At 46.5% G+C, this 10,670-nt stretch overlaps 1 non-coding gene across 1 annotated transcript; it reads left to right on the forward strand.

Moving 5' to 3' along the window:
- Nucleotides 1-8,385: 8,385 nt before the first annotated feature.
- trnar-ucu lies at nucleotides 8,386-8,459 on the forward strand. The gene has a single exon. It is a non-coding gene; the product is annotated as a tRNA-Arg (tRNA).
- The last annotated feature ends 2,211 nt before the right edge of the window (nucleotides 8,460-10,670 follow it).

The raw sequence follows: 10,670 nt of genomic DNA on the forward strand, positions 1-10,670 counted from the left end.
CTCACGTGTCAATCATTTAACTTGTGAACAATTTGCATCAGAGGTGTAAAGGGAGTGTCGGTGCAGGATTCCCCAAAGGTTAATGTGCCTGTTGAATCGGTAGTTCTCGCTCGCTCCTGTGTCAGACAACGTTCTGCCATCGCTTTCCCACATCTGTGCCGCTGCAGAGACTGTCTGCAGTGCAGGCCTCACCACCGCAAGTCAGTAGTTGGACCGTTGTCTGTACCTCTCCTCAGTTGCACTCCTCAGAGTTCGAGAAGCCCCACTTCTTCAGGTTGAGTCCGCAACGTCTATATACACATAGTCAGTAGTAATGAAGGCAAATGTAATGCTAGCATTCATTTCAAGAGGACTAGAATATAAAAACAGGGATGTGATGCTGGGGGAGGGGAGGGGAAGAGGGAGGGTGAAGAGGAGGGGAGGGAGTGTTGGGGATGAGGGGGAATGGAGGAGGATAGGGGTAGGAAGAGGGATGGGGAAGAGCAGTTGGGTGGAGGGCTGCCGTGACTCGTGTCACAACGGGGATCTGTGGCGTCACAATGGGAACCCCTCAGCTGCGCCTGCGTAGTTGCGGGCTATGGGTCAGTGGTGGAATATTGCCTTGGGGCACGGGCCCAACGGGTCCGCACCTGGTCGAGTCATTTTATAAAACTCTATATGGTCACTCTTCAGTCTTCTAAGCTTCATGATAAAAAGTTCCAGCCTCTCCTTATAACTAGTTCTGGGAATAGAGTTGACTGAAGAAGGATCCCAACCCGAAATGTCACCTCTCCATGTTCTGCAGATGTGGGGCCTGACCCGCTGAGTTATTCCATCACTTTGTGGCCAGTAATGCTAAGTGTTACATTGTGGGAGGTTCAACTACCGTGCCTTCTAGGCACTCATCCCTCTGTGTGTAAAAAAGAACTTCCCCCACACATCTCCTTTAACCTTTGCCCCTCTCATCTTAAACCTATGATGAGAGGGTTACTTACTTACAAAATTCTTAAGGGGTTGGACAGGCTAGATGCAGGAAGATTGCTCCCGATGTTGGGGAAGTCCAGGACAAGGGGTCACAGCTTAAGGATAAGGGGGAAATCCTTTAAAACCGAGATGAGAAGAACTTTTTTCACACAGAGAGTGGTGAATCTCTGGAACTCCCTGCCACAGAGGGTAGTCGAGGCCAGTTCATTGGCTATATTTAAGAGGGAGTTAGATGTGGCCCTTGTGGCTAAGGGGATCAGAGGGTATGGAGAGAAGGCAGGTACGGGATACTGAGTTGGATGATCAGCCATGATCATATTGAATGGCGGTGCAGGCTCGAAGGGCCGAATGGCCTACTCCTGCACCTAATTTCTATGTTTCTATGTTTCTATGCCTCCTAGAATATTATTTTTTGATCCTGGGGAAAAAGGTTCTGACTCCTATCTGCACCATAATTTTATATTCTTTTATCAGGTCTCATGACCTCTGGCATTCCAGAGAAAAGTACCCAAGTCAGTCCAACTTCTCCCTATAGCTAATGCCCCCTAATCCTGGTATAATTCTGGTAACCTCCTCTGCAATTTTTCCAAAGCCTCCACATCTTTCCTGTAATGGGGACCAAAGTCCTATAGTGCTGCATCATAACTACTTGACGTATATTCGATGCCCACAGATAGGAAAGCAAGTATACTACATGAGTCAAGAGTGTTTTATTGTCCTATGTCCCAGATAGAACAATACAATTCTTACTTGCTCCAGTGCAACTGAATATGCAAACCTAGTATGATATGACAAACGAGAGAGAACTGAAAAGCTCAGTGTGTATATATACACATATTCACAACATACCCATATATACACATACATATACTCAAAAAACAAACAAAACAGTGCAACAATAATAATAATAACAGTCTGATAACAATAATCATAATAGTCAGAGCCTATATGAGGTTGTAGTGTTTAATTGCCTGATGACTGTAGGGAAGAAGCTGTTCCTGAACTTGGACGTCACGATTTTCAGGCTCCTGTACCTTCTTCCCGATGGCAATGGTGAAAGGAGTGTTAGGCCAGGATGGTGTGGGTCTCTGATGATGCTGGCTGCCTTTTTGAGGCAGTGACTCCGATAAATTCCTTCGATGGTGGGGAGGTCAGCGTTTACAACTTTTTGCAATCTTTTACGCTCCCAGACATTCAAGTTGCCAAATCAGATAATACTGTAGAAGTTCAAGAGAATCCTCTTTGACATACCGAATCTCCGTAATCTTCTCAGGAAGTAGAGGCGCTGATGTGCTTTCCTTATATTGAGAGCCAGGTTGTTGTGCTGGCACCAGTTGGCCAATCTCACTTCTATACTCTGGCTCATCGGCATCTGTAATTTGTCACACACAACAGTGGTGTCGTTGGTGGACTTCGCACTATGTCCGGTTGCACAGTCATGAGTATAGAGTGAGTAGAGCAGGAGGCTGAGCACGCAGCCTTGAGGTGCTCCCGTACTGATTGTTAATGTGGGTGAAGTATTTCTGCCAATTTGGACAGACTGCTCTGTGGTTGAGGAAGTCAAGGATCCAATTGCAGAGGGATGCGCAGAGACCCAGTTCCGTGAGCTTGGTAACCAGCTTTTTTTTAAATCAAAAAATGTATTCAATTATTAAAACATAATATTTACGCTACAATAAAACAAGGCAGAATCCACCACCATAATACAATACAAACATATATCCATAATAAACTACAATACAACTATGTTACAATCCTTATTGAGGATACATTCAACACCCTGCGGAGCCCAGCGGTCCCGGAACTCCCTCAGGGTGTTGGTAACCAGATTCGAGGGGATGCTGGTATTGAACGCCGAGCTGTACTCAATAAACAACAGCCTGACGTACGTGTTTTTATTGTCCACGTGGTCCAGTGCGGAGTGAAGAGCCAGTGAGATCGCATCCTCCGGTGACCTGTTGTGATGGTAGGCAAACTGTAGTGGGTCGAGGTTCTTGTTGAGGTAGGAGTTGATGTGCGCCATAACCAACCTCTCAAAGCACTTCATCACCACGGACATTAGTGACACTGGTCAATGGTCATTGAGGCACTTCACCTTACTATTCTTGGGCACCGGTATTATTGATGTTCTCTTAAAGCAGATGGGAACCTCAGACCTCAGCAGTGAGAGGTTGAAAATGTCTGCAAAAAACTCCAGCCAGTTGATCTGCACAGGTTTTGAGAACTCGACTGGGTGTACCATCAGGTCCAGATGCTTTCCAAGGGTTTACCCCCCTTGAAGGATCTTCTGACATCGGCCTCTGTGACAGTGACTATAATACCATCAGTGCGTATCGGGGCTCGGGAAGGCACATCAGTGTCCTCCCTATCAAAGCATGCGTAGAACGAATTGAGCTCTTCAAGGAGTGATGAAATCACTGTCGCTTGCGGTGGCTCCTGATTTGCTTTCTTTTCCACTCTTATCTACTTGTCTTTCCACATTCCGGGAGATTTTCACTGTACCTCATACATGTGACAATAAACTAAACTGAACTGAATTTATGGACTTGGACCCCAATATCTCTCTGTAAATTAATATTGTTAATTAAGGGTCATGCCATAAATTGTATGTATTTCCCCTTACATTTGACCTCCCAAATTGCTAAATTTAACACGTTCAGATTCAGGAGCAAATGGGTCCTTCTGCAGTTGTACAGGGCCCTAGTGAGACCACACCTGGAGTATTGTGTGCAGTTTTGGTCTTCCAATTTGAGGAATGACATTCATGCTATTGAGGGAGTGCAGCGTAGGTTCACCAGGTTAATTCCCGGGATGGCGGAACTGTCATATGTTGATAGAATGGAGTGGCTGGGCTTGTACACTCTGGAATTTAGAAGGATGAGAGGGTATCTTAATGAAACATATAAGATTATTAAGGGTTTGGACACGCAAGAGGCAGGAAACATGTTCCCGATGTTGGGGGTGTCCAGAACCAGGGACCACAGTTTAAGAATAAGGGGTAAGCCATTTAGAACGGAGATGAGGAAAAACTTTTTCACACAGAGAGTTGTGAGTCTGTGGAATTCTCTGCCTCAGAGGGCGGTGAAGGCTGGTTTTCTGGATGCTTTCAAGAGAGAGCTAGACAGATAGCGAAGTCAAGGGATATGGGGAGAAGGCAGGAACTGGGTACTGATTGTGGATGATCAGCCATGTTCACATTGAATGGTGGTGCTGGCTCCAAGGGAAGAATGGCCTACTCCTGCACCTATTGTCTATTGTCCATTGTCCATTAAACACACCTGCCATTTCTCCACCAATTTCTGCAGGTAATCTATGTCCCACTGTATACTTTGACAGCGTTGCTCACAGGCTAGCAACATTGGTGTCATTCTCAAATTTACCAACCAACCCGTCTACATTTACGTCAAGTCATTTATATGCAGTATATCACAAACAGCAGAGGTCCTAGCACAGATTCTCTGCAAAACTCCACTGGTCACAGGCCTCCAGTCTGAATGTTTGTCACGATCTCCTCTCTTGTCTCTCCCAATAACCTAGGATGCATCCCATCAGGTTTTGGGGATTTGTCCATTATAATGGTCTTCAAGAGCCCCCACGCCTCTTTCTCCTTAATTTCAAACTGCCCTTGCAGGTTAAGTATTCTCCACTAGCTCAGGAAAGCACTTGTCCGTGGAGTTCAACGGATTAGTGGGGTGGGAGATTGCAACCTTCACATGGTCCGCTCTGTATCGACGAATGCAATCAACCTGGCGTGCACAGTCAAATTAGATCAAATGGAACAAGTTGTCCTACAACTTTAGGCTGTGGACGCCATACGCAAGAAGAACGGATTAGTCTTAAAGGTCAATCGGTCTGGAGAAAGGTCCGGACCTGAAACGTCGCCTGACCATTCCCACCACAGACGCTGCCTGACCCGCCGAGCTCCTCCCGCAACTCGTTTTTCGCTCAAGATTCCAGCACCTGCACTTTCTTGTGTCTGCACGGTTAGGCACGTTGGTCAGCATGGACTAGTGGGGCCGAAGTGCCTGTGGAACTCTGCCTGGCTGCCCCCTTTCCTTGCTCCGGATTTGTGGAGGCAGCTGTGAATGGCCGAGGATTCACACCTGGAAGTATGATGTTGGAGCCTGGATTGACACCTGGAAGTATGATGTTGTGGCGATCAGTGAAACATGGTTGCAGGAGGGCTGTGATTGGAAACTAAATATTCCAGGATTTCGTTGCTTCAGATGTGATAGAATTGGAGGGGCAAGAGGTGGAGGTGTTGCATTGCTTATCAGGGAAGATATTACAGCAGTGCTTTGGCAGGATAGATTAGAGGGCTCGTCTAGGGAGGCTATTTGGGTGGAACTGAGAAATGGGAAAGGGGTAGCAACACTTATAGGGGTGTATTATAGACCGCCAAATGGGGAGCGAGAATTGGAAGAGCAAATATGTAAGGAGATTGCAGATATTAGTAGTAAGCACAAGGTAGTGATTGTGGGAGATTTCAATTTTCCACACATAGACTGGGAAACACATTCTGTAAATGGGCTGGATGGGTTGGAGTTTGTAAAATGTGTGCAGGATAGTTTTTTGCAGCAATACATAGAAGTACTTACTAGAGAAGCTGGACCTCCTGTTAGGAAATGAGACGGGTCAGGTGGCAGAGGTATGCGTTGGGGAACAGTTCGGGACCAGTGATCACAATACCATTAGTTTCAATATAATTATGGAGAGGGTCAGAACCGGACCTAGGGTTGTGATTTTTAATTGGAGAAAGGCTAACTTTGAGGAGATGCGAAAGGATTTAAAAGGAGTAAATTGGGACATTTTGTTTTATGGGAAAGATGTGGAAGAGAAATGGAGGGCATTTAAAGGTGAAATTTTAAGAGTACAGAATCTTTATGTCCCTGTTCGGTTGAAAGGAAATAGTAAAAATCGGAAAGAGCCATGGTTTTCAAGGGAAATTGGACACTTGGTTCGGAAAAAGAGGGAGATCTACAATAATTATAGGCAGCATGCAGTAAATGAGGTGCTTGAGGAGTATAAAGAATGTAAAAAGAATCTTAAGAAAGAAATTAGAAAAGCTAAAAGAAGATATGAGGTTGCTTTGGCAAGGAAGGTGAAAGTAAACCCAAAGGGTTTCTACAGCTATATTAATAGCAAAAGGATAACGAGGGATAAAATTGGTCCATTAGAGAGTCAGAGTGGACAGCTATCTGCAGAGCCAAAAGAGATGGGGGAGATATTGAACAATTTCTTTTCTTCGGTATTCACCAAGGAGAAGGATATTGAATTATGTGAGGTAAGGGAAACAAGCAGAGTAGCTATGGAAACTATGAGATTCAAAGAAGAGGAAGTACTGACACTTTTGAGAAATATAAAAGTGGATAAGTCTCCAGGTCCGGACAGGATATTCCCTAGGACATTGAGGGAAGTTAGTGTAGAAATAGCAGGGGCTATGACAGAAATATCTCAAATGTCATTAGAAATGGGAATAGTGCCGGAGGATTGGCGTGCTGCGCATGTTGTTCCATTGTTTAAAAAGGGGTCTAAGTGTAAACCTAGTAATTATAGACCTGTTAGTTTGACTCAGTGGTGGGCAAATTAATGGAAAGGATACTTAGAGATAATATAAGCATCTGGATAAACAGGGTCTGATTAGGAACAGTCAACATGGATTTGTGCCTGGAAGGTCATGTTTGACTAATCTTCTTGAATTTTTGAAGAGGTTACTCGGGAAATTGATGAGGGTAAAGCAGTGGATGTTGTATATATGGACTTCAGTAAGGCCTTTGACAAGGTTCCTCATGGAAGGTTGGTTAAGAAGGTTCAATGGTTGGGTATTAATGGTGGAGTAGCAAGATGGATTCAACAGTGGCTGAATGGGAGATGCCAGAGAGTAATGGTGGATGGTTGTTTGTCAGGTTGGAGGCCAGTGACTAGTGGGGTGCCACAGGGATCTGTGTTGGGTCCACTGTTGTTTGTCATGTACATCAATGATCTGGATGATGGTGTGGTAAATTAGATTAGTAAGTATGCAGATGATACTAAGATAGGTGGGGTTGTGGTTAATGAAGTAGATTTTCAAAGTCTACAGAGAGATTTATGCCAGTTGGAAGAGTGGACTGAAAGATGGCAGATGGAGTTTAATGCTGATAAGTGTGAGGTGCTACATCTTGGCAGGACAAATCAAAATAGGACGTACATGGTAAATGGTAGGGAATTGAAGAATGCAGGTGAACAGAGGGATCTGGGAATAACTGTGCACAGTTCCCTGAAAGTGGAATCTCATGTAGATAGGGTGGTAAAGAAAGCTTTTGGTGTGCTGGCCTTTATAAATCAGAGCATTGAGTATAGAAGTTGGGATGTAATGTTAAAATTGCACAAGGCATTGGTGAGGCCAATTCTGGAGTATGGGGTACAATTTTGGTCGCCTAATTATAGGAAGGATGTCAACAAAATAGAGAGAGTACAGAGGAGATTTACTAGAATGTTGCCTGGGTTTCAGCAACTAAGTTACAGAGAAAGGTTGAACAAGTTAGGGCTTTATTCTTTGGAGCGCAGAAGGTTAAGGGGGGACTTGATAGAGGTCTTTAAAATGATTAGAGGGATAGACAGAGTTGACGTGGATAAGCTTTTCCCACTGAGAGTAGGGAAGATTCAAACAAGGGGACATGACTTGAGAATTAAGGGACAGAAGTTTAGGGGTAACATGAGGGGGAACTTCTTTACTCAGAGAGTGGTGGCTGTGTGGAATGAGCTTCCAGGGAAGGTGGTGGAGGCAGGTTCGATTTTATCATTTAAAAATAAATTGGATAGTTATATGGACGGGAAAGGAATGGAGGGTTATGGTCTGAGCGCAGGTATATGGGACTAGGGGAGAATACTTGTTCGGCACGGACTAGAAGGATCGAGATGGCCTGTTTCCGTGCTGTAATTGTTATATGGTTATATGGTTATATGATTCTGGTGCTTTCCCTGATCCAATCAAACGGGGTTGCCGCTCTCTCACGGCTCCAGAGACCCGGCACCGGACCCGACCACGGACGCTGTCTGTGTGGAGTTTGCAAGTTCTCCCTGTGATTTTCCCCCGGGTGCTCCGGTTTTCCCCCCACATCCCACAGAAGCGTGGGCCGCTCCAACCTGCTCCCAGTGTGTGGGCGAGGGGTAGAATGTGGGGGCGGTTGATGCGAGTGCGAGAGGGTGAACGTGATTCAAGAAACCGCGCTGCCTGGAGCCGGAATGGGCCGAATGGCCTCCGTCTGCGATCTCATTTGTTTCCTCTCCTTCCTTGGATTTCTCATATCCCAATCCAGTTGGAGGAGGAATCCAGGTCCGGGTCTTGCCGCACCCCATCTCTCTGATCCACCCCACACTGTAATATCGCTGCCATGAAATTTTACTCAAATTCTTGCATCCAGGAGCATCGAGAGCGGGTCGGTCTCTGTGGCGCAATGGACGAGCGCGCTGGACTTCTAATCCAGAGGTTCCGGGTTCGAGTCCCGGCGGAGATGATTATTAAGAAAATAATTAATTTTTTTAAGACCATTCTCCTTCCCCCCTAAATACCACACGGAATAAAATTTACAGATTTCTGCAAAGCAATTTCCCTCTGACACGGCGGCGGCGTCCGCACGCTGCCTCGCATCGCCGGGTACCGAAGCCGGTCCCACTCACTGTGGGAGATCCACATATAATCGTGGATCCCCATCTCTGCCTCGCAGCCCATCCCTCGCCATCTGCCCCCCTCCCCTCTCCCCACCAACCCAACTCTCCCCTCCCACCCAGGCTCCATCACCCTCTCCTCTCTCCATCCCTTTCTATATCAATCTGCCCATTGCCACTCTCTATATAGTTACAGCCCAACCTTTCTCGCTTTAAAATTCCCATCCCCACAGATAGCATTCTAACCCCTCTGTATATATATATATATATATAGATATAGCTATACTTCTACATAGCGATACTGCACAGTCTCTTCTTACTGCGCTCCAACCCTCCCTCCCATCCCTCTCACTGTGTTGTACACATAATAGCTGTATCTCTCTCTAGTCTAGTCTTATCACTTTCGCCCCCTCTCTACAGAAAGAGTTATTTATATTTACCTCGTCGCTAGAACAAGTATCTATGTTATCAATTCAGAAAAGCTCTTATCTCACCATTCTTTCACTCCACTTTTTCTCTAACTTTCTCTATAAACAGGTCCCTGTTATTTCCACCCTTCTTTTCGTATCTGATCATTTACCCCAAACTCCACATCTGCTCTCTCTCTCTCTCTCTCTCTGCAACCCTGTCACTTTGCCCCCTTTCTCTCTGTGGTTATTCATCAATCACCCCCCCCCCCACCCCCACCCCCATCTGCCTCTCCATGCGCACCAACCGGTCGAGAGTAACTCAATGTGACCTCAAGTCTTAGTTCGTAAACACCGTGTATGTTTGTGTGTGCGTATGTCTGTGTGTGTGTCTATGTGGGAGCGCGTGTGTGTCTGTCTGTGTCTGCGTGAGTGCGTGTGTGTCTATGTCTGCGTGTGTGTGTGTGTGTGTATGTGTCCGTCTGTGTCTGCGTGTGTGAGTCTACAGTATATCTGTGTGTGAGTATGGGTGTGCGTTAGTCTGTCTGTCTGCGTGTGTGTGTGTGTGAGTATGAGTGTGTGTTAGTCTGTCTGTCTGCGTGTGTGTGTGAGTATGAGTGTGTGTTAGTCTGTCTGTCTGCGTGTGTGTGTGAGTATGAGTGTGTGTTAGTCTGTCTGTCTGCGTGTGTGTGAGTATGAGTGTGTGTTAGTCTGTCTGTCTGCGTGTGTGTGTGTGTGAGTATGAGTGTGTGTTAGTCTGTCTGTCTGCGTGTGTGTGTGAGTGAGTATGAGTGTGTGTTAGTTTGTCTGTCTGCGTGTGTGTGAGTATGGGTGTGCGTTAGTCTGTCTGTCTGCGTGTGTGTGTGTGTGAGTATGAGTGTGTGTTAGTCTGTCTGTCTGCGTGTGTGTGTGAGTGAGTATGAGTGTGTGTTAGTTTGTCTGTCTGCGTGTGTGTGTGTGTGAGTATGAGTGTGTGTTAGTCTGTCTGTCTGCGTGTGTGTGTGTGAGTATGAGTGTGTGTTAGTCTGTCTGTCTGCGTGTGTGTGTGTGTGAGTATGAGTGTGTGTTAGTCTGTCTGTCTGCGTGTGTGTGTGTGAGTATGAGTGTGTGATAGAGTCTATGTCTGTGTGTGAGTGTGTGTGTCAGTGTGTGAGTGTATCTGTATCTTTGTGTCGTGCACGGGGCACATTGAGAGGCCCTGGCTACAGCAGGTCGGTGCTGAAGGAGCCGGGATCTGTCCGAGGTGCTGAAAGCCGAGTAAGCTGTCGGCGGTTCTGAAGGCGGCGAGCCATCCGCTGTGCTGAATTCCAGACATTTAACAGCGCGGGCGTCGGCTATTCGGCCCATTCCGTCAGTGCTGTTCCAGAATTAGCCCGCAGCCTGATCCCACCCTCCCTCATTGAGTCCGTACCAGGTAAATCCCGTCACCCCTCCTCATCCTGTTTAACTGTGGGAGGGTCTTTGCCTCCCCTTCCCTCGCAGAACCCATCCTCTGCAGAAGCCCTTCCTTATCCCCTCTGGTCGCCAGTTTCTGCACCCCACCCCCTCCCCTCCCCTGATCTCTGACCCTCTGGAGATGGCCTTTCCTATTGACCCTGTTCAGGTCCCTCACTATTTTACCCCCATCGATCGTTCCCACTACCGCCTCCTCTG

This window comes from Amblyraja radiata, chromosome 24 (assembly GCF_010909765.2).
Source record: "Amblyraja radiata isolate CabotCenter1 chromosome 24, sAmbRad1.1.pri, whole genome shotgun sequence".
In the NCBI taxonomy this organism is placed as follows: Eukaryota; Metazoa; Chordata; class Chondrichthyes; order Rajiformes; family Rajidae; genus Amblyraja; species Amblyraja radiata.